Raw genomic sequence first — 25,123 nt, 5'->3', positions numbered from 1 at the left:
GTAACAAAATTCTTTGTGATTGTTATGTTTCTGATTCCTTGATACCATGTTATTTTGCAGAGACTATGGCCATGATCATTCAAAGCAAACTTTCATAAATATGTTCTTATTCTCATAGTATGATTGTATTTAGTGGTCTGTTTGCTGTCAATTTATTTTAAATCTGGCATGTGTTTTCAAATTGTTCTCGTTCTGTGAGTTGCCCCATGTAATTTTATCATGTTATTTGTTTTTCATATTATGGCTCGTATCTTTGGGCCCTGTTATGTGGTCGCAGACTTTAATTGATTTTAATGGTACTTTCATTTTGCCTTAATTGATAGTGTATTTACCTTTACTGAATATTTGTTGTTATTGTGTCTCTTTTACAATTATAACACATTGTTCTTATAAGGTTGTTTAAAGATTTCTTGCAATATAAAATATCTACCATGTTGTTAAATAAAAAATTTACAGTTATGATATTTCACCACTTAACCCAGCCCTGCCACTTCCTGTTACGTCATAAACATTATTTACCATTTGTTCTGTTGCTGTATGAATATTTGGATTGGTTAAAATGTCAATTTCATCAGAAAAAAGAACTAATTTTGCTTGTATATTAATCGGAGGGTAATTTACATATATGGGAGACAACAGTGACCCTAAGATTGGACCCTGTGGAACACTATGAATGATATCTCCCCAGTCAGAATAATCCCCCCTGCTTATAGTGATTGAATGATTAAGTACAGCTTTCTGCATTCCTTTTATTTCACATACCATCAATTCCATAATTAGTTTATCTGGAGGATTTGTGATTCACACAGTCAGGTGGCTTAAACAGGGCACAGAAAATACCAGTAGGTGCTATTTTGCTATTTAATCCTCAAAAATTTGGTGAGTAAATGCATAGGCAGCATTAGGTAAGGTTAAATTTACTTTCATTCCAATTGATCCATAGTGAGAAGGTCCTTGATGATGTAGAACATGTCAAAAAAAATGACAAATATTTACAACTAAAACAAATTAGCTTTTTTTAATGAGCACTATATCAAGGGATCATTTTACAAAACACATTTACTAAGATCGCATTAATGCACTGAATTTAAAATTTAAAAAAAATGTTTTTTTTCATTTATAAGGTAATAAGCATATAATACAACTACTACAATACTTTTTTACAATGAACACATTACTGCACTTAAACGGTGCAGAAGTAAGATTGTGTTGGTCCTACTGAGAAGGTCATCAATAGAGTAGAAGGAGTTGACCGCCAATAAATCCTTTACACTTCTCTTAAACTGAATTTCATTGGTTGTTAAGCATTATTTGGCAGCTGGCAAATTATTGAAAATGTTTGTTCCTGAATAATGCACACCTTTTTGTACAAGAGTAAGTGACTCTAAATCCTTGTGAAGATTATTCTTATTTCTGGTATTGATTCCATGAACTGAACTGTTCGTTTCAAAAAGTGATATATTTTTAATGAAAAATTTCATTCAGGAATAAATATATTGGGAAGCAGTAGTTAGTATCCCTAGTTCCCTAACCAGGCCTCTGCAGAATCTTCTTGAGTTCACACCACATATAACTCTTACTGCACGTTTCTGTGAACAGAAAACTTTAGCTTGGCTTGATGAATTACCCCAAAAACTGATACCATATGACATTATGGAGTGAAAGTAAGCATAGTATGCCAGCTTTTTCATTTTTATATCCCCTATGCCTGACATAATTCGCATTTCAAATAGAAATTTGCTTAGATGCTTCAGCAGTTATGTGGTGTGCACCTCTCAGTTGAATTAATTATCAAGCTGTTATTCCAAGAATTTAAAACTGTCCAATTCTTCTATCTGCTTGTCATCATATGTTAGGCATATACTCGTGGGACAGCCCTTACAAATTCTGAACTGCTTGTAGGGTGGTTTTTTTTTCAAAGTTTAATCACAAAGAATTGACTAGGAACCAGTGATTAATGTCCACAAATATTTGATTAGTCGATCTTTCTAAGACTACACTTGATTCGTTATTTATTGCAATGTTTGTGTCATCGCCAAACAAAACAAACTTGGCATCTGGGAATGTTACTGATGAAAAGTCACTGATATATGCAAGAAAAAGTAAGGGCCCTAAGATGGAACCTTGTGGGAACCCACATGCCATTACTTCCTAGTTGGCTGATGCCTGATACCTTAATATATCTCTATTTCCTAATAACACCTTTGTTTCCTGCCAGAGATATAAGATTTGAACCATTTTGAAGCATTTCCTGTTACACTATAATATTCTAATTTACTTAAAAGGATATTGTGATTTACACAGTGAAATGCCTTTGACAGATCACAAAATGTACCAGTTGCCTGCAAATTTTTGTCTAATGAATTAAGTACATTTTCACTGTAAGTGTAGATAGTCTTCTCGATATCAGAACCCTTTAGAAATCCGAACTACGACTTTGAAAGAACGTTATTTGTGATAAGATGGCTATAAAATCGATTACTTATTCTAAAATTTTTGAGAATGCTGATAAAAGTGAAATTTGATGGAAATTTTATGCTATTTCTTTATCTCGCTTCTTAAACAGTAGCTTAACTTCAGCATATTTCAACCGTTCAGGGTATATTCCACTGATAAACGACTGGTTACACAGATAGTTTAATATGTTACTTAACTCAGAATCACATTCTTTAATTAACTTTGTTGATATTTCATCATATCCACTAGATGCTTTTTATTTTAAAGATTTTATGATGGAAATTCTCAGTTGAATAGCTCTTCTGAAATCCAAACTGTGATTTACTGAAGATACTATTGTTACTCAGTTGGCATACGATTCTAGAACACATCATCACTTCAAAAAATTTGAAAAATGATGTCAGTAGTGAAACAAGTCGCTAGTTGTTGATATATAACGAGCGAAGTGGCTCAGTAGTTAGGATACTGGACCCGCATTCGGGAGGATGGCGTTCAAATCCCCAACCAGCTATCCGGATTTACGTTTGCCATGATTTTCCTGAATCGCTTAAGGCAAATTCCTGGATTGTTCCTTTGAAAGGGCATGGTCAGTTTCCTTCCCTCTCGTAACGTAATCTCAGCTTCTGTTGCTTCCCTAGCGAACTTGTTGTAGACGGGAGGTATCGCTGTACTAACAAGCCCTCTGAACTTTGTACGGTCACAGGAAGAAATTATACTGACAGATAAGAAAATTTGGTGGCGATTTTCAGAAGACGCTTTCTGCAGCTGTTGGCAACAATTCCATCTGTCTCACAGGTGCCGATGTATCTACACCTACATCTACATCCATACTCTGCAAGCCACCTGACGGTGTGTGGCGGAGGGTACCTTGAGTATATCGGTTCTCCCTTCTATTCCAGTCTCGTATTGTTCGTGGAAAGAAGGATTGTCGGTATGCTTCTGTGTGGGCTCTAATCTCTCTGATTTTATCCTCATGGTCTCTTCGCGAGATATACGTAGGAGGGAGCAATATACTGCTTGACTCCTCGGTGAAGGTATGTTCTCGAAACTTCAACAAAAGCCCGTACCGAGCTACTGAGCGTCTCTCCTGCAGAGTCTTCCACTGGAGTTTATCTATCATCTCCGATTACTAAACGATCCTGTAACGAAGCGCGCTGCTCTCCGTTGGATCTTCTCTATCTCTTCTATCAAACCTATCTGGTACGGATCCCATATTGCTGAGCAGTATTCAAGCAGTGGGCGAACAAGCGTACTGTAACCTACTTCCTTTGTTTTCGGATTGCATTTCCTTAGGATTCTTCCAATGAATCTCAGTCTGGCATCTGATTTACCGACGATCAACTTTATATGATCATTCCATTTTAAATCACTCCTAATGCGTACTCCCAGATAATTTATGGAATTAACTGCTTGCAGGTGCTGACCTGCTATTTTGTAGCTAAATGATAAGGGATCTATCTTTCTATGTCTTCGCAGCACATTACACTTGTCTACATTGAGATTCAATTGCCATTCCCTGCACCATGCGTCAATTCGCTGCAGATCCTCCTGCATTTAAGTACAATTTTCCATTGTTACAACCTCTCGATACACCACATCATCATCTGCATAACGCCTCAGTGAACATCCGATGTCATCCACAATGTCATTTATGAATATTGTGAATAGCAACGGTCCTATGACACTCCCCTGCGGCACACCTGAAATCACTCTCACTTCGGAAGACTTCTATCCATTGAGAATGACATGCTGCGTTCTGTTATCTAGGAACTCTTCAGTCCAATCACACAATTGGTCTGATAGTCCATATGCTCTTACTTTGTTCATTAAACGACTGTGGGGAACTGTATCGAACGCCTTGCGGAAGTCAAGAAACACAGCATCTAACTGTGAACCCGTGTCTATGGCCCTCTGAGTCTCGTGGACGAATAGCGCGAGCTGGGTTTCACACGACCGTCTTTTTCGAAACCCATGCTGATTCCTACAGAGTAGATGTCTAATCTCCAGAAAAGTCATTATACTCGAACATAATACGTGTTCCAAAATTCTACAACTGATCGACGTTAGAGATATAAGTCTATAGTTATGCACATCTGTTCGACGTCCCTTCTTGTAAACGGGGATGACCTGCAGATCCTCCTGCATTTTAGTACAATTTTCCATTGTTACAACCTCTCGATACACCACAGCATCATCTGCAAAAAGCCTCAGAACTACGATCATTGACCTTAGGACCGAGGGCGTCGATATTACCCCGGGCAACGCCGGTAATAACGTCCTTGCGTGCCGCAGTGGTCTATCATGAGCAGCGATGGTACGAAACTGCAAATAATCGCCATCGATGTATACGGCAAACGGTATCAATACGTCTGTACGCTGATGGTGTGGGCAAAGTTCTGCGGAAAAATGAATTCCTATTCTTCCTTGTGAATGCAAGATTATCCATTGTTTCAGCATGTGCACCTCTATTTTCTATGAAGAAAAGTGGACAGGACGCAATTTGTTAGCCTTACTCGTCTTCCGTTGATACGGTATCTCGACATGTTTCTCTTCTACCTTATGTACGTAATTCAGTTTCAGTATTTCAGTTTGTTCTTTATATATGTATCTTATGTCCTTATGACACACAAAATTCAGATCAATATATGATACGGAGTAGAGAATGTTACAGAAGAAGAAGAAGAAGAAGAAGAAGAAAGAGGAACAGGAGGAGAAGGACAAAAAGAACAAAAATGTTGAAATAGCTTGCCGAACACAAGGAACAGGAGGAGAAGGACAAAAAGAACAAAAAGGTTTAAATAGCGTGCCGAACACAGACTCTGTAGCGGCCACATTACAAGAATTTCCAGGCACAATTAGTCTTTAGTGGTAATAACGGGCTGAGGTGTAGCTAACGGAGCTACATCAGGAGTCATAGACACGCTTCGCAATATCGGATTACGACAAGCGCTTTCTCAGCTTCGATCATTGCTGCTGCTTTCAATGAAACACCCTTACCTATTAGTCACGGCGTGGAAGTGCCTCTTTACGCTGCTGAACTGCAAGTAATTGCATATGTCGTCTTAGAATCTGCGGCGAGCTAAGCCAAGGCGTTAGCACACGCTAACAAATTAAGTAACGTTAGAGCCTCGCCTTAACGCTCTGCGCTGGGTAGTTACGCGGCAACTCGTGTAGCGGAAGAGCGGTTACGTTTACGAGACGCTCCATTCGAAGCTATGCGTGGCTTCTCCACTCGCCTGCGGTCGAGCATTTCCTGCCTTTCATATCGCCTTTCTATATGACTGCGATCATTGACCTTAGGACCGAGGGCGTCGACATTACCCCGGGCAACGCCGGTAATAACGTCCTTGCGTGCCGCAGTGGTCTATCATGAGCAGCGATGGTACGAAACTGCAAATAATAGCCATCGATGTATACGGCAAACGGTATCAATGAACATTCGCTACGCTACGTGAAGACAACTCGACCCACTGTAGTGGAACACGTCGCTATTGGGAAGCAGAAGACTAACAGGTGTGTGTGAGCTATACTCCAAACTTGCTAGGTCGCATCTCTGAAAAAAAAAATGCAATAACCAATTAATTATCCATTGTTGGCGACAGAGGGTCTGTGGAATCCTGTTTGGACCGTCACTGTTAATATCATTCTCAGAAAAGCCCATTTTGGGGTCCAGAATTTGTTACGGAAAGCAAAAGACAAAGGCTAAATAAGAAAATCTCGTGAAGAAAACATTATGTTGGCAGATTAGGAACCATCATGGAAGTATCACTTTTCCCTTTTCTAGGCTCATGTGGAAAGCATTTTGAGCACCTACTGTAATTAATAAAGATCTGTAGCTCGTATACACTCGAACTCGAGATGAATAGATTAGAATAAATTTGGATAGATTTTGATTCATAGGCCGACAGTGAAGATTTTCTTGCGAATGTGAAACAAATTTTAAAACAACATTCTACAGGGACATTCCACAAGCCTTATGGTGTATGGTGTATGGCGGAGGGTACTTTGTCTACCGTTGTCACTTTTCTGCTACAGTCGCGAATGGTGCGCGGCAACAACGACTGTGGATAAGTGTCCGTGCCAGCTGGAATTTCTAATTTTACCCTCGTTGTCCTTCTTTACTTGACAGAACAGTGGCTCTAAGGCGTGGAAGGCGGACAACTGCTGGGAGAGTAGTGTGCCGAGCATTGGCTTATCAATACCAATTCCAAATGAAGCAATATGGCAGAGGACGACACGGCAGCTAGTCAACATCATGGGGTTCTTTATGCTGACCGCAGATTTACGTTTTTTTTTTCTTTCAGACAAATACCAGCGTTCTATAAGTGGGACAAACAAGTTCCAATATAAGAGTTAACAGTTCGGGCACGTTTTAAAGCTAAGGGATATCTCCCAAAAACCTTGCTTAGAACCAACTGATTGGAAGCACAGTTACTTTAACTATGGTCTAGTGCGTGTATGCATATATCTACAAGTGTGTGTAACAGAACTAAGGCAATGACTTTCTCGACAAGTATTTCAGTGTACTTCACCGTCATGAGCGTGAAACGGAAGCGGCGGGTGCGTCGTTAGTATTCGTGAAGGAGGACGATTTTTGCGATTAAGCAAGGAATTCGTTCGGGAGTATGAGATTCAATTACTTGTTCGGCCATCGAGATTTGAATTTTCCAGAGTTTCCCTCGATTAATTAAGATGAAGGCACGATAGCTCCTTTGAAAAAACAACACAACTGTTTTATTTCCCCAACCTTTTCCCGTCAGAGCTTTTGCTAACGTCAAATGACTTCTCCGCCGACGTGAAGTTTAAACTCCAACGTTCTGGCCTTCCGAATGACTGTGACACTGGTGAGAAGGCAGTGGACATCCTTGCCCCAGCAAAGACCCTGAAACTTGTTTGCTTTATAACCCAGAGTAGGTAGTAATCTATGCTTCAGGTGTCAGCCGAGTATGAAAGTAGAAAATGCTTAAATGTTTGGGAACACGTCGTTCGTTGTTCGTAGTTCACAATGGCAAACGGCATCCGGCAACGTTTACTCAACTAAGGGCATCATCAATTACATTTGCAGTGAGACGGAAAACCGTCACTTTATTATACTTAAATCGTGACGAATGCAGTTGAACTAAATTAAATTTTTGTTTCAAATAATAAAATGGAATCTTAAGAGGCTCTCTCTCTCTCTCTCTTTCTCTTTCTCCGCCCTCTCTCTCTCTCTCTCTCTCTCTCTCTCTCTCTCTCTCACACACACACACATGCACATACTTTTAATTCGAATTATTCACTGTTTATAAAATTCTCTAAAACACAAATACCTCCAAATAAGTACAAAAGGTAAAAATTGGATACGCAGACGCAGGTTGATTACATCAAATACAAAATGAAACAGCAAACCCGCGAGACATTAAAATCTGCTTCTTGCTGTTTTATCAAGAAGTTAGAACATTACAGAAAAGTTTAAAAGACGTACGCTGTACGTCAGAAAAGTTCCAAGACTGATTTCATTCCTGGCGCACAGGGGTCATTAGCGCAACAACCCCGGTGGCAGTCCGCAGCTCGTGGTCGTGCGGTAGCGTTCTCGCTTCCCGCCCCCGGGTTCCCGGGTTCGATTCCCGGCGGGGTCAGGGATTTTCTCTGCCTCGTGATGACTGGGTGTTGTGTGATGTCCTTAGGTTAGTTAGGTTTAAGTAGTTCTAGGGGACTGATGACCATCGATGTTAAGTCCCATAGTGCTCAGAGCCATTTGAACCCCGGTGGCAAGTGAACCAACAAAAGTAAACAACAGATGGGCGTTCAACCAGTCAATTGCGAGTGGGCAGCGTTAAGTAGCGGACACACTACGGTAGTGCGTCGACGTTGTGTCGCAAGTCGCTATTGACCAACAACTCTAAATCAAGCCTACAACGCGTTTTCCAGAATGTTTCGAAGAAGAGAAAAATGTGTGGATAGGTTTTACCTCACACCTTAACTCCGGAACAAAAACAACGACGCTCGGACGCCTGCCGCGACTTGATTAAAATACAAAATGCCGACAGTTCTTTCTGGAAAAAACCATCACGGGCGAGAGACTTGGTATTATCAATGTGGACTCACCACAAAACTACAAAATGCAGGGTTTCACAGAAAGGGCTAAAATTTGACAACATAACAGATATTTAAGCCAATGGGAGGCGCGAGTTGACCAACATTCCAAAGAAGGACTTACCTGAAGTTTCAGATGGATTTATAAATGGTCCGTGCGTTGTACTCAAGTGAGGGGAGACTATGTAAAACAACACCTAAAGATTAATACCACCATCTTAACTTTTCTATATTTTATACTTACGCAGTCTCGAAAATTTTAGATTAACGGGTAAATACACCCAACTTGATACCACGAAAAATTACGGGCGTCACGATTTAAACCCGGGGTCATTCTTCCGCCACTGTATGAAATACATCCATTTGAGAATTTTTTTTTTTATTTTTTTTACATTGTGTCACAAGCAGCATATACAGGCGACTGAACAAGACGCGTTAACGCAGAGTTCAGTCCATGACTAGTCACTGCTTTGTTTACTTTTTTTATGTGTGAAGCTGCTTTGGATTGATACTGGGATAGCTGTGTCCTAAGAAAGTCACTTGATAATACCAGTTCTTGTAACTGGATTGGTAGTGGCAGTGACAAAAGCGCGACTGTAATTGATGAAAAATCCGAATAGATTTATTGCAGTGTGGTCGGTACGTAATCGTGACAATCCGAGTTCGCTATTTCTGGATCTCTTAACTGCGAGCTTCACATCTCTAAATTTGTGCTGCACGTAGTCAGCTACGTGATTTCCCATTAACTCTTGACTTTGGCTCAACAGCGACGCAACTGTGTGCAGCAGGATGGCACATTGTGTTATAACCGGCTCCCCAAAAGACCTCTTCGCTCCCACATGGGTTATAGCGTCACACGGATCCCTGCGCGTGGAGGTACCCAACATAACGCCTTGTTACTTCTGCAGGGTACAAGCTCCGGACCGACTCGACAGCAGTTACTGAGTTGGAGGAGGTGAGGGATTTCCTGTTTCGATCAATTTAGTATTTTTCATTGTCTTTTAGATTTCAAGACGTCCAACTTCAAAGACAATAAATTCACTTAGGAGACAAATACTGAAGATACGACCAACGAAAATGATTGCACAAGCAATGTAATCCTTCTGCTCGAGACGTCTGTCTACTAAATTTTAAAACCGTCTTTATCTTACCAAATGTAATGTAACTAAATATAAAAGCGTGATTTGGGCTTCGTGATTTATAGTATCACTTCATATTTAAAAATAATTACTACAACCCTTGAAGGATATATGGGTTGTATGCAGATAACTTCACGATGGGATGATGTTTGTACCCATGTCACAATATGAGGAGCTACTGCTGGATTGATGATGGCTGTTGCCGAGCCCCAGCGCATACTGAGATAGTAAGAACACTTTTCGGTGTGTGGCAGCTATTGTAACCGTTGCGCTTGTTGTAGCCTTGGTACTATAAATCCTTCTGATTGGTAATAATCCTACTGTGCCTTAGTGGAACGCTTTATTCATTTGATTATATTTATTTCATGTATACAGACACGAGTAGGACCACTTGGTGCTCTCTTGTAATCAAACAAACAGTCTACAAACATTGAGGTAACAACAGGTACGTAACAGCGATATGCACGTTTGTGGATGACGGTCGTAAACCCTACACAAGGTATAAACACGCAGTACATTGACGGAGCTGTCGTTTGCACTCAGGTATTCGTGTTGAAAGGAGGCAACGTCATTATAGTCGCAAGACGGGAATTAACAGACATTGAACGCGGTATCGTGGCTGAAGCTAGACCCATGTGACATTACACTTCGGAAATCGTTAGGAAGATCAATATTCCGAGATCCGCATTGTCAAGGCTGTTCCGAGAATACCAAATTTCGGGCATGGACAACGCAGTGGCCAATCGCCTTCAGTTAACGACAGAGAGCAGAGGCTTTTGCCTATAACTGTCAGTGCCAACAGACAAGCAGCACTGGGTAAAATAACTGTATAAACCAATGTGGGACGTGCGACGGACGTATCCGTTAGGGCAGTCTGGCGAAATTTGGCGCTAAGGGGTTATGGGAGCAGACGACCGACGCGAGTTGTTTGCTAACAGCACGACATCGCCTGCAGCGCCTTTCCTGGGCTCCTGGCCATCTCGGTTGGACCCTAGATGACTGGAAAATCGTGGCCTGCTCAGACGAGTCCCAACTTCAGTTGGTAAGAGCTGGCGGTAGGTTCGAGAGTGGCGCAGAGCCCACGAAGCCGTGGACCCAAGTTGTCAACAAGGCACTGTGCAAGCTGCTGGTGGCTCATTATGTAGACTGTGTCTACGAGGAACGGACTGGGGTTTCTGGTCCCACTGAACCCATCATTGACTGGAGATGGTTTTGTTCGACTACTTGGAGACCATCTGCAGCGATTCGTGGACTCCAAGTTCCCAGACAACGATAGAATTTTTATGGATGACAATCCGCTATGTCACCGGGACATTGTTCGCTGTTGGTCTGAAGAACATTCTGGAAAATTCTAGCGAATGATTTGGCCACCCAGATCGCCCGACATGAATCCCATCGAACATTTATGGGACATAATCGAGAGCTCAGTTCGTACACAAACTCTTTCACCGGCAACACTTAAGGAATTATGGACGGCTAGCCGGCCGAAGTGGCCGTGCGGTTAAAGGCGCTGCAGTCTGGAACCGCAAGACCGCTACGGTCGCAGGTTCGAATCCTGCCTCGGGCATGGTTGTTTGTGATGTCCTTAGGTTAGTTAGGTTTAACTAGTTCTAAGTTCTAGGGGACTAATAACCACAGCAGTTGAGTCCCATAGTATTCAGAGCCATGGACGGCTATAGAGGCAGCGTGGCCCTGTATTTCTACAGGGTGCTTCCAACGACTTGTGTCTATGCGACGTCGAGTTGTTGCTCTGCGCCGGGCAAACGGAGGTCCGCCATGGTATTAGGAGATGTCCCACGACTTTTGCCACCTCAGTGTATTTTATCACACTTAGAGAAAACACATAGAAATAACTATCACACACACAGTAGAAACAGTAGCGGCTTAAAAAATTAGAAAACCAGTTTATATTCGATTATGAAAAGTAATACAAGAAAGACAAATTGCATAAAGAATAAGGGCAACGGCAGCAGTGGGTGTAAGAGGACGGGCGGGAGAAGGAGAGGAAGAGGAACGTGACAAAACAAAAGTAATGACGAGGGGTGGAAGACAGTGGTGACTACGACTAAGAAACGAAAAGAGGAAGAATATTAAATAGCAAGCAACTTATTTGATCATCAGCTGGCTTTCAGCTATTTACTATATCGTCAGTCAAAACTAAATGTCGCACAGATAAAATGAAGCGTGACTTACACAGATGTTTCTGATACAAATACAGAAGGCACATACAATGGTGCAATACAAATGAGTGAAAAGGAGAGTATTACTTTTTCATGCTGCGTAAAAACCTTACATCAAACACAAATGGGAATAGAGCTTTTTTTATCTTATATTGAAATGGATAAATTTGATAAATCATGAAAAACAGAACTGAATTTACTGTTGCAGTCAAACTTTTACATAAGTGAGACTTCATTTAACGATGGGAAAAGGAAATTCTGTTCTGCCATTTAAAAGTAAACTGTCATTATGTGTCATATCGTTATTGATTTCAAGCGTCTCCAGAGTGTGATTTTCTTAACGGTGTGTATAATAAAATGTGCATCGTGTGGGTAGATCTTTCTTACTGTTTTCTTTTTTTTTAAAGATGATCCGGTAAGGTAATTTTCAACTCCTCTCATGTTTGGATAACCTAATCGCTTGAGTAAGCAACACATACGTTTAGACATTGCTTGCATGTGATTTTATACACAAGGTTACGTACCCAAGTTTTTTTTGTATGTTCCCGATTGAAAGACAGGTTTAGCTACGCTGTTATTATTGCAAAACACTAGCTTGTAGTTGCAATACCTTAACTTTTCGGGAAGACTATCTGAAACAATATTCACTTTTATTTTCATTTTTATTAAATGTAACGTTTTCTACGAAGCTTAAAAAGTCCTAGTTTCTTTTGTAGACACTCTGTATCATATCATTTTATGTGTCATCTGTATCAACAATATCGTGTAAATTTTCACTTTATTTATGAATACCTGGCGACTGTCAAAAATTCGGAAGCCGGTTGGTATTCAAATAAATAAATTTTGCATAACTGTAGAAAACTGTCATGTCCCGTCAAGCTCCGATGGAAAATTCACTTACTGAAAAGAGGAAGATGTATAACAGGGAGACGATACGAGCATTTGCTTTGCTGTTTGACAGATGAAACTTCATATACGTTAATTTTGTAGGGGAAAGCTATAACATTCACAAAAGTGCTTTAGCCTCCTATTAAATGCATGAGAGCTTTGAATTGTGTGCAGAGTGCAAGATAGATTGTTCCAGGGACGGATGGAGATTTAGAGAATGTTTTTATATGATTGATGGCCGTATCTTTGATAATACGTAACTAAGATTTTAAGTTGCAATTACGATAAGACGATATATACATGATGTCTTATTCGTGGTCCAGGGGTACACGTGCAATGGGAAATAGATGTAGACGGTAGCCACTGATGTTAAAGATGTAACACGCACAAATATCAGTGGTTAGTTTCAATTGTTAATTGTTTACAGATTTAGCTACTCTTGCCACGCTGGGCTAGTTCGCAGTAGTGGACGTCCAGCAAAATGAATGATTGCATAAATCTGCGTTTCACATCAGGCAGAAATATGTTCCGGAACTTCTGAACGGCACATAGGCAAACAAAAGTCTTTCTGCAAGGAGCGAGAGTATTTTTTGCTCATCTAAGGCGGTCACTGACAGTTGTGCCCAAGCATCATACCGTGTTCTTGCTACGGTACTGGAATACTGTCGAGAAGACTACGAGGCAGTTGTTCACCGAATTAGTAACTAATTAGCCTAATGAAAAAACACGTGACACCATTGTCATAGACTAAATATTTATTGTTTTAAAAACCGATTTTACCGGCCGGAGTGGCCGTGCGGTTCTGGGCGCTACAGTCTGGAGCCGAGCGACCGCTCCGGTCGCAGGTTCGAGTCCTGCCTCGCGCATGGATGTGTGTGATGTCCTTAGGTTGGCTAAGTTTGATTAGTTCTAAGTTCTAGGCGACTGATGACCTCAGATGTTAAGTCGCATATTGCTCAGAGCCATTTGAACTAACCAAAAACCGATTTTAGTCTGTTACGGTGTCATCATATATAAATATAAATATGTATACCTGTGAAATTTTTATGGGATCCAAGATTTTAAACTAATGCATATATAGCGTATCTCAGTTTCACAGCCCCTGTATTTATTTTCGTGCCTGTCGATAGCGTTTAGTCGAACAACAGTAATAGATACTACAGAATATTACATCAGTGTCATGTGTTTTTTTTTATTCCTAATGTATAACGTTTTCTACTAAGAAATGAAGGAAAAATCAGTTAACGGTACGAATTGATTTGTGACTGGATATTAAATTACTTGGTACTCTTCACATTTAGTTTAAGTTATTGGTTTTGCACCCTCCTGAACACTGATGAGAGATAGTAACCTCATCTGGACGGCGGCACTGTTGATATCTTCAGGTCTGGCATTTAAGTAAGTCTGGAAGTCAAATGCATAGCGTTGACTTTTAAAGAACGACAGGACCGTTCATGGAGAACATCAGTGTGCCAGGAATTGACCACTGTCGCACTCTTGGAAGAACATGCTTTCAGGACAAATGTTTTCCCCCAAAGACGACACGCCGCTGTCTGTTTCTCAAATAGCATTAAAACCATTTTAGCACACTATCATCAAATTTTAGTTGTTGCATCAAATACTCTGATGATGGTTTGTAGTGTCAATATTGAGGCCTCACGATTGTCTGTGGCATAATCAAGATTGTCAGTGACCTTAATTAGTGTTTGTGCTATGATATCTACAAAATTCGAACTGATATCTGTTATGTAAGTTGAATCTGCATTAAGTATTCTGTAGTTTCGTGGCGGACAGCATATTCCACGGCTTTGGAAATAGTGCGTAAGGAGCTGACTGACCGATATTCAAAAGCTGATTATGGGTTTTGATTCTTGCGGAAAGCTCAAAGCGCCTCTTCTGTAGACTGGGGTATATCACACTAACGAGGGGAAAATTAAATGTGTGTACTAAGACTGGTACGAAGCTAGCACCGACATTCGTGGTCGTGGTTACTCTGACACCGCTGTAGCCTATCGCTTCAGAAGAGACTGTCGTTATTGTCCTTCTTGTTGGGTATTTGAAACTTCTTTAGGTGAAACAACTCAGGCTATGATATGTAATCTCGAGGTTATTCCAGGGCCTAGCCGTTTGCAGTATGGGACTGCTTGGTACTGACAAAAGATTCATTCAGTTCGTCAAAAGAGACCAGCTAAGGAGTTCCTGATTTTGTCTTTCCGACAACCAAGCTAGGAAGATACTTCCACTGAGTTACGGAGCTCGTACCTCTGCACACGACGGAACGAGAGTGCCTTATTTTGGCATTGAAAACCCTTTATCGGCCTTAAATACGCCTGTCATAACTTCTTTCTACTCCAGCTATTCTTCGAACCTTTGCCATCGTTATCTGAAAGGCTGCTATTTTGTCTGCTAATAGTCTGGATTTGAACCATCGCAGTGCTGTCAATGTATCCCCGAATGCGAAGTGAAATTCGTAATTCCACCAGAGTACTCGTTGCCTCGTTTGGTGTCCTGAGGCTTACGAAAGGGGTATCTCAGCGGTAAATCAAGGTTGAAATGTGGTCCAGCCAACCCTGAATGATGACGTTCAAATATCGCCAGATGACTGTATAGCTTCCTAATCGCCCATTCTAGCAATATACTTTGGGGGACTCTCCTTTCTGGAAACTGTAACCAGACTAGAAACTGGTCGCTTGACTGGAGAACGGTAACATTGTTTTACTGAGCAGAGTGTGTGAAGACAGGCGAAAAACACAAATATTCTATAGCAAGAAGAACCCGTTGTCTAGTTTGGCCTCTATTCAGAATGCACGTGTTCTCCGACAAAAAGGAGACTTTTTCGGTTCCTGCAGCAGGTGTGTGTAGAGCCCCAAAACACAGTGTGCATGAAAATCGTCCAGGAGGAATGAGCGAGAAGCTTCTTTACTAAAACTCTAAGAAGCCCTCTGTCTTATGGTCCTTAAGGTGGCGCATACAATGAGTACGTGACCATTGCCGATACATAAATCTATACCGTAACTACATTTTAGTGCCTACTGAAGCTGATGCTATTGGACTGGTACGCCTCACAGACAGACACAACCACTGTGCCCTTCGCCGTTTCACAAGTTTTCAATTTGTAATTACAGACATCATAAAATGTCGATTAACTGAGAATTCTGAATTTTGCGTAACTCCTGAACGCATATATTCTGTTTCCCACAAACTCTGATTCGATAGTGCAGCAAGAACGCCATCGAATTTTGTACACAGGCAATCATAAAATAGAACTTAATTTCAAATTGGAGCCTATTAGCGCTCCTCATTGCGTAATTAGCTTACAGGGAGTGTATTACATTTGGTTTGTGCTGAGCCTAAAATACAATATACCACTTCGACACAAAATAAAAGAGACTGGAATTGTTTGCCGTGGTATAGCGATGAGCGAATATTTTTCGATCTTGTACTGTGCTTTTTGCGCAGTGAGACGTATCATTTTCCGGTCAAGAAGACGAACACGTCTCCAGAAAACCAGTAATCCACTGCCACAGATATGATCACTTGTGGCAGGACGTGTCACAGATTGGATGTTGGTCTCCGTGGCTGGAATAGCAGGTCGGCCGTTCGGCTTTTTAATCTTCCAACTGCGCAGCTCTGCAGCTTCCGTATGGCGACAAACACAGCCTCTGCCTGTGCTGACATCGACGGCAGCTTCTGCAAAAAGATTCGTCTGTCTTTGATAAACGCAAATGGGCGTTTCACTTTCAGCGTTCCTGAATTACTTCTCAGCAGGCCGTTGCTCGAAAGATACGTCGAAGGTGGAATTCCCATGGTGGTGTCTGTTAAGGTAGTGTGCCTTACGAAAGAAGCGCAGTGGAGTCGAAGTACTTTTTGTTGCTGTCCTATTAGGTTGGTGTGTAAGTTAGTAGCGTTTTTCCGCAAGTTTAATAAACGCATCAGACACAGATAAGAGAGACTTTAGTCATCAATAATAAATTCTCCCTCGATTTATAACAGTCTCCCAACGCTGGGGTAACTTTTCGATTCGGAAACTATAGAATTCACGTGGTTTTGAGACAAAGAAATAGTCGAACCATGTTCGGAGTGCATTTTCATCCGGAAGAGAAGTTCCTTGAAGGTTGTTTGACAGAGAGCGGAAAAGGCGAAAATTTGAGGGTGCAAGATAAGATGAATAGCGTAGGTGCGGAATTACTTGACGAACCCAAACCCTGTGTCGTCGTTTTGCCAATCTAGTGGTATGCAGGTGGGCGTTATGGTGGAGCAGCATCACTTCGCTTAATTGGAGAATGGTAACATCGTTTCACTGAGCAGAGTGTGTGAAGACAGACGAAAAACACAAATAGTATGTAGAACAGAAGTAACCGTTGTCGACTTTGACCTCTTGACAGTTCTTCGAAGGGGTTCACAACACGTTTCAGTTGTTAACAATAAACGTCAGTGGTGATGGTTACACCTCAGGGAATCAGTTCCTAGTACATCACACCGCTGCTGTTCCACCAGATCCATAGACCTATATCTCTAACGTCGATCAGTTGTAGAATTTTGGAACACGTATTATGTTCGAGTATAATGACATTTCTGGAGACTAGAAATCTACTCTGTAGGAATCAGCATGGGTTTCGAAAAAGACGGTCGTGCGAAACCCAGCTCCCGCTATTCGTCCACGAGACTCAGAGGGCCATCGACACGGGTTCACAGGTAGATGCTGTGTTTCTTGACTTCCGCAAGGCGTTCGATACAGTTCCCCACAGTCGTTTAATGAACAAAGTAAGAGCATATGGACTATCAGACCAATTGTGTGATTGGACTGAAGATTTCCTAGATAACAGAACGCAGCATGTCATTCTCAATGCAGAGAAGTCTTCCGAAGTAAGAGTGATTTCAGGTGTGCCGCAGGGGAGAGTCATAGGACCGTTGCTATTCACAATATACATAAATGACCTTGTGGATGACATCGGAAGTTCACTGAGGCTTTTTGCAGATGATGCTGTGGTGTATCGAGAGGTTGTAACAATGGAAAATTGTACTGAAATGCAGGAGGTTCCGCAGTGAATTGACGCATGGTGCAGGGAATGGCAATTGAATCTCAATGTAGACAAGTGTAATGTGCTGCGAATACATAGGAAGATAGATCCCTTATCATTTAGCTACAAAATAGCAGGTCAGCACCTGCAAGCAGTTAATTCCATAAATTATCTGGGAGTAAGCATTAGGAGTGATTTAAAATGGAATGATCATATAAAGTTGATCGTCGGTAAATCAGATGCCAGACTGAGATTCATTGGAAGAATCCTAAGGAAATGCAATCCGAAAACAAAGGAAGTAGGTTACAGTACGCTTGTTCGCCCACTGCTTGAATACTGCTCAGCAGTGTGGGATCCGTACCAGATAGGTTTGATAGAAGAGATAGAGAAGATCCAACGGAGAGCAGCGCGCTTCGTTACAGGATCGTTTAGTAATCGGAGATGATAGATAAACTCCAGTGGAAGACTCTGCAGGAGAGACGCTCAGTAGCTCGGTACGGGCTTTTGCTGAAGTTTCGAGAACATACTTTCACCGAGGAGTCAAGCAGTAAATCGCTCCCTCCCACGTATATCTCGCGAAGAGACCATGAAGATAAAATCAGAGAGGTTAGAGCCCACACAGAAGCATACCGGCAATCCTTCTTTCCACGAACGATACGAGACTGGAATAGAAGGGAGAACCGATAGAGGTACTCAGGGTACCCTCAGCCACACACCGTCAGGTGGCTTGCGGAGTATGGATTTAGATGTAGATAGATGTAGAACATTGTCTTCTGTGGATGGGCGCAGGTCATTGTAAGGAGAGCTGCTGTTTCGTTTGGGCTCAACTACTCCTTTCTTTCCCCTATGTCAGCATAATGACGCCATACAGCGTCACCAGTAACAGTACAGGGTAAGAATGGCCGGTGCTGTTCACGAGCCAACGCACGTACGGTCACCAGTTGATTTTTGTGACCTTGGCTTAGAGCATGCTGTACCCACACACGCGATTTTTCAGCCTTCCACACTGCATGTCACACGATAGTGGCATGATCAAATGGTTCAAATGGCTCTGAGCACTATGGGACTTAACATCTGTAGTCATCAGTCCCCTACAACTTAGAACTACTAAACCTAACTAACCTAATGACATCACACACATTCATGCCGAGGCAGGATTCGAACCTGCGACCGTAGCGGTCCGCGGTTCCAGACTGACGCGCCTAGAACCGCACGGCCACATCGGCCGGCGTGGCATGATCACTGTTCATCACACGTGCCAGTTCTCGACTACAGTGACGTGGATCATCGTGGATTAATGGGTTTAAACGATGTTCAACAAATCCGGAAGGTCCTCCTGAAAGTGGAGGGTAACTAATGTCAAAACGATTCTCCTTATAACAAGAAACTATTTTCTTGTGACTCTTCAAGCTATTTTCTTGCTGAGCTCTGTCCAGTGCCATTATCCCCATACACGGCGCAAATGTTTCCAGCTGCCTCCGCTGCTGTCACGCCTCTACTGGTCTCAAACAGCGTCCGCAGCTCTATTCACTATCTCTGGATGACAACATCACAATATGTAAACTCAAACAACAACAGTGGAGTACGAATAGAAAGTGACAATCGATAAATAAACCCATAGCAACCGGGATACCAACATGAAAAACAAAAACGCTACGAACTTATGCAATGGCGTAATATACACTACTGGCCATTAAAACTGCTACACCAAGAAGAAATGCAGATGATAAACGGGTATTCATTGGACAAATGTATTATACTGGAACTGACATGCGATTACATTTTCACGCAATTTGGAAGCATAGATCCTGAGAAATCGGTACCCAGTACAACCACCTCTGGCCGTAATAACGGCCTTGATACGCCTAGGCATTGAGTCAAACAGAGCTTGCCGGCCGGAGTGGCCGTGCGGTTCTAGGCGCTACAGTCTGCAACCTAGCGACCGCTACGGTCGCAGGTTCGAATCCTGCCTCGGGCATGGATGTGTGTGCTGTCCTTAGGTTAGTTAGGTTTAATTAGTTCTAAGTTCTAGGCGACTATGACCTCAGAAGTTAAGTTGCATAGTGCTCAGAGCCATTTGAACCATTTCAAACACAGCTTGGATGACGTGTACAGGTACAGCTGCCCATGCAGCTTCAACACGATACCACAGTTCATCAGGAGTAGTGACTGGCGTATTGTGACGAGCCAGTTGCTCGGCCACCATTGACCAGACGTTTTCAATTGGTGAAAGATCTGGAGAATGTGCTGGCCAGGGCAGCAATCGAGCATTTTCTGTATCCAGAAAGGCCCGTAAACCCGTACAAGACCTGCAAGATGCTGCGATGCATTATCCTGCTGAAATATAGGGTTTCGCAGGGGTCGAATGAAGGGTAGAGCCACGGGTCGTAACACATCTGAAATGTAACGTCCACTGTTCAAAGTGACGTCAGTGCGAACAAGAGGTGACCGAGACGTGTAACCAATGGCACCCCATACCATCACGCCGGGTGATACGCCAGTATGGCGATGACGAATACACGCTTCCAATGTGCGTTCACCGCGATGTCGCCCAACACGGATGCGACCATCATAATGCTGTAAACAGAAACTGGATTCATCCGAAATTCGTGCACCCAGGTTCGTCGTTGAGTACACCATCGCAGGCGCTCCTGCTTGTGATGCAGCGTCAAGGGTAACCGCAGCCATGGTCTCCGAGCTGATGGTCCATGCTGCTGCAAGCGTCGTCGAACTGTTCGTGCAGATGGTTGTTGTCTTGCAAACATCCCCAGCTGTTGACTCAGGGATCGAGACGTGGCTGCACGATCCGTTACAGCCATGCAGCTAAGATGCCTGTCATTTCGACTGCTAGTGACACGAGGCCGTTGGGATCCAGCACGGCGTTCCGTATTACCCTCCTGAAGCCACCGATTCCATTTTCTGCTAACAGTCATTGGATCTCGACCAACGCGAGCAGCAATGTCGCGATACGATAAACCGCAATCGCGATAGGTTACAAACCGACCTTTATCAAAGTCTGAAACGTGATGGTACGCATTTCTTCTCCTTACACGAGGCATCACAACAACGTTTCACCAGGCAACGCCGGTCAACTGCTGTTTGTGTATGAGAAATCGGTTGGAAACTTTCCTCATGTCGGCACGTTGTAGGTGTCGCCACCGGCGCCAACCTTGTATGAATGCTCTGAAAAGCTAATCATTTGTATATCAAAGCATTTCTTCCTGTCGGTTAAATTTCGCGTCTGTAGCACGTCATCTTCGTGTTGTAGCAATTTTAATGGCCAGTAGTGTAGCATTTCAAAAGGTAAAACCGAATTTCCCTCTCAAACTTTATGGTGAAAGTAGTATAATATTCATTTCTATAGGAACGTTACCAATCGGTATGACGCGAGTCGTTGGTGGTTTCATTTCGCACACGCTTCATATCTTTCACAATATATCGTTCTGCAGGGATCGTATTCATCCACTCCGTCTGACGGGAATAAATTGCGGCTGCCGAAATGCCGTGCAGTTGCCGTTATTACGGGGTTATTAGCCGGTAGCCGGAGCATAACGACGTAGCTGCTCTTCACGTCTCCCCGTCCTGCTGACGGCGGCGCTCTGCCGCGATGTATATGTATGAGCGCCGCTGGCCGGCCGTCGCGTAATAAGACGACTCTTTCGTCACATTATGCCGTGCCTCCTCCTGTCGTCTCCAGCCGAGCGTCGCTTTTGATGTACGAGGGACTCGCCGCAACCCGACGACAGTGGTCTTTACGATGAAGCAATAGTCATCTCGGAACTGAAATGCCAGTCTTTCGAGCCTCGAGAATCCTTTATGATCGATCTCGTCCCCAAACGACAACGTGCGCACGTCTCGAGGCATATCAGGCGGCGATATTTAAATTTTCTGTGCACGAGATTGTTTCCTCGGAGACTTAAGCACTGGTTGAAGAAACTATTTTTCCGATTATTCAAATTGACAGCCCTGTAAGCAACGTTAGAATTGAGTTGTAGCGCCGGTAATGCCCGAAAATAATGTGCTATTAACGTGTGAGAAGCGTGTTATTCAAATGCTGCGTACTGTAAGAAATAGCTATCGATTAACGTGGGTCTATTATTTACTTCAGATTTTGTCACGAGCATCAGAAACTACTTCAGTACATCAAATGAAAATGAAATGGTCAGCCGACTGGAGCACCGCTGAATATGAGAGAAACAAGTGACTGGCAAAGCACAAACTTTTCTGTTACTGGCGCCATAAGTAAGACCGTCGAAACGTTGACCAGGAAAACCATGGTAACGCTTGAAACCTGTCCAGGGCACTGGAGTTGTTTTACCAACACTGTACTCTAAATTGGATCAATTTCAGGCCACTAAAAGCCGAGCAGCCAGTGCTTTTATTGGGAGCTTTTGCAGAAACAGCCTTCATTTTCTTTGCTACTCAGCGTACTGTAATCCTCATTTCTTCCATAGCCTTTGCCAAAAAATGACATCTTGGGTTGTCGGGTGTTCTGCCAGATATCAGCGTCGTACTTGCACGATATTTCGGTAGAGTAACTTGCTACCTTCATTAGGTGCGACCTGAGACGTGTCAGGTCGCACCTGATGAAGGCAACGAGTTACCCTACCGAAATATCATGCAAGTACGACGCTGATATCCGGCAGAACACCCGACAACCCAAGATGACATTAGATCGCCGGGAAAGCCTGAAGAATAAAACCAAAAAATGTTTATGAATGTTGCTCTTTATTCATGAGTGCTATTTAATTTTTTACCTCATGGACCTTCCTATCTATTTATTCTGACACATATGAGATCTATTCTAGAATTTTTCCTTAAGTGAGCCACTTATTCCTGCACCTTAATAATACCTCCGTAATTTTTGGTGACTTATTCCAATCTCACCTCTTCAATGATGTAATGACAAAGTAGCTTCGTATCTGGGTACGATAAATGTAAATACCGGGTGGCTAGGGTCTACCGTCAGGGAGACCGTTCGCCTGGTGCAAGTCTTTCGAGTTGACGCCACTTCGGCGATTTGCGTGTCGATGGGGATGAAATGATGAAGATAAGGACAACGCAACACCCAGTCCCTGAGCGGGGAAAATCTCCGATCCAGTAAAGAATCGAACCCGGACCGTTAGGTGTAACATTCCGTCGGGCTGACCACTCAGCTACCAGGGGCGGACTCTGGGTGCGATAAAGTTTTACTTCCTTAGTAAACACTTAAACCTAAGATTACCGTTGTATCGCCACGTAACGTGAGGGATTAGGAGGGAACGACTTGAGATTCGAGTATGAATGACAACAGCAAATACTTTACTGCCATGTTCACTCATTACAGTGCTGTAGCCCTACGTTGATTCTGCTTTTCACATTCCCACCCTTATGCACGTCTGAGTTTCCTTTATGGTGCCACTGCCACGTGTCAAAACTGGCAGCCTTAAGTGACGTCGTGTTTTATCCAGTTCTGTTATTTCTGTAATTTCTGCCTGCAGAGAACAGATACCAATCGACAATAGAACTTTAAGCGCCGCAATTGAATGCGTAGAAAATTATTACTAGTCCGAATACCGCTATTGTGGTAGAAAAAAATCTATTAATACCACCTGCAGGATATATACGCACTGGTACTCGCAACTGTACACTTCTTACAGTTTCTCTTGCTCGTTTGCCATCCTGATCTGTGCAACTGTCACGGCAACCCATTTTAGTGCGCTTAACTCCGAACGCCGGTGAAAATGTACGCGACTCCGAACTAGTGGATTCAAATAATTCGGTAATGTTTCTAAGGTCCATTTTCCCTGAAATTTAATGATTTTGACCTCTGGCTTTTAGGTAAGAATACTTTTAACACTTACTTCATTTGCTTTTACTCGTTTTACACATCTTTACGTATTTATTTATTTTACTCCATCTCTGAGGGATATGGGGTGCTGGTGTAGGGCGAATCTCGAAAGCCAGTAGTTTTGATTTTGTTGTGGCACTCTTTATTTAAGTATTTTATGAACTTGGGCACTTATTTAGTTTGTTAATGCGAGTTTAAGTTTGAAGGGAAGAAGATTTTCACATACTTACTGCATAATCTCTGCACTCGCCTTACCGTCTTACGGAAGAGCCTCCCTGTAGAGAAATCTCAGCTGGTATTGTTTGCCTTGCGACCTGGCATTTTCGTCCTATCACTTTCTGCAGTGTGATACTTTGTTACTAGCGGGGAAGCACGCCCTTACCCAGGCATTTATTTATAGCTGTGCGTTCACGCCCGTACCACTTAGCGACTGGCCTTATGCTTAATGTTTATGACATCATTAGTCCCGAATTATGTGTCGTAAAGTGATGTAATTTTGTAACTACATTCAGCGGCATATGTGGATACTGTCTGCATAATGTGTTATGAATGGAATTAGTAGCAACGAAGTAACACATTTAAACGCCATTCGCGATGAGAAAACTTTTCTCGCATCTCACTATTCATGGCGTCATATCTCCTGAACACCAGTCCACGAGAGAGACAGGCCGCGGCGCGTACGTCACGAAGGTAGGTCTAAACTCGCTCGCTCGCTCAGCTCAGCAGACAAAATGCGTTTAGAAACCTATCAACTCACATCTGGGCGTGTACGTACTAACGAGAACTGCATCTTCTACTGGAATCTGCTATTTAAGATCAATACTTGATATAAATGATATAACGGCTTGTTTATAGCATTTACTCTCTTTTGTTTAACGGTCCTCATTTCGTACAAGAAGTATGATAATTATTTTGGCATGATTTTAATTTCATTGTAGTATAGGGTGGACGCAAACTTTGTAAGTTAAAAGTGACACCGGAAGATTTGCATAATGAATTCTGTATGCTCTGCTTTTCTTGTTTTTCCTGTTGTGGTTTTTCTTATCAGTTTAATAGTTTGTCCAAGTGAATTCCTTTTTTTTGTGTATTTGTACAATAATTTCTTGCTCCCAGAGTTGAATTTTTAGTTTCTGTGATTTCTGTGTTTTCAGATTAGTGAGGTGTTGATGCCGAAACAAAATCAACTGGCTTTTGTGGTGTTAGGTATTATCCTCCACTTGTTTAGCAAGGATACCAGTTTCTCTATATAGTCGTTTGTCCGTTAGTTAATTATTCCACAAGCTAGGGCGTGACACCAGTACGCAGTATCATCTGTATATAACGTTATTCCTTCAGTCCACCGTCGAGGACTAGGAATGTCAGTTGCATAGATTGTATATAACAGTGGAGCTGTGACTGCCCCCTGAGTTACCCCTGCGCTTAGTGCGAAACATGTGGACAATTGGTCACCAACTCGGACTTGAATGAAGGGCAGTGAAATTAAAACAAGTCAGATGGAAAAAAGTAAGTAAACTGTTTAGTATTTCAAAAGTA

The sequence above is a fragment of the Schistocerca nitens genome, chromosome 2 (assembly GCF_023898315.1).
Source record: "Schistocerca nitens isolate TAMUIC-IGC-003100 chromosome 2, iqSchNite1.1, whole genome shotgun sequence".
NCBI classification, from domain to species: domain Eukaryota; kingdom Metazoa; phylum Arthropoda; class Insecta; order Orthoptera; family Acrididae; genus Schistocerca; species Schistocerca nitens.
This window is presented reverse-complemented; position numbering follows the sequence as displayed.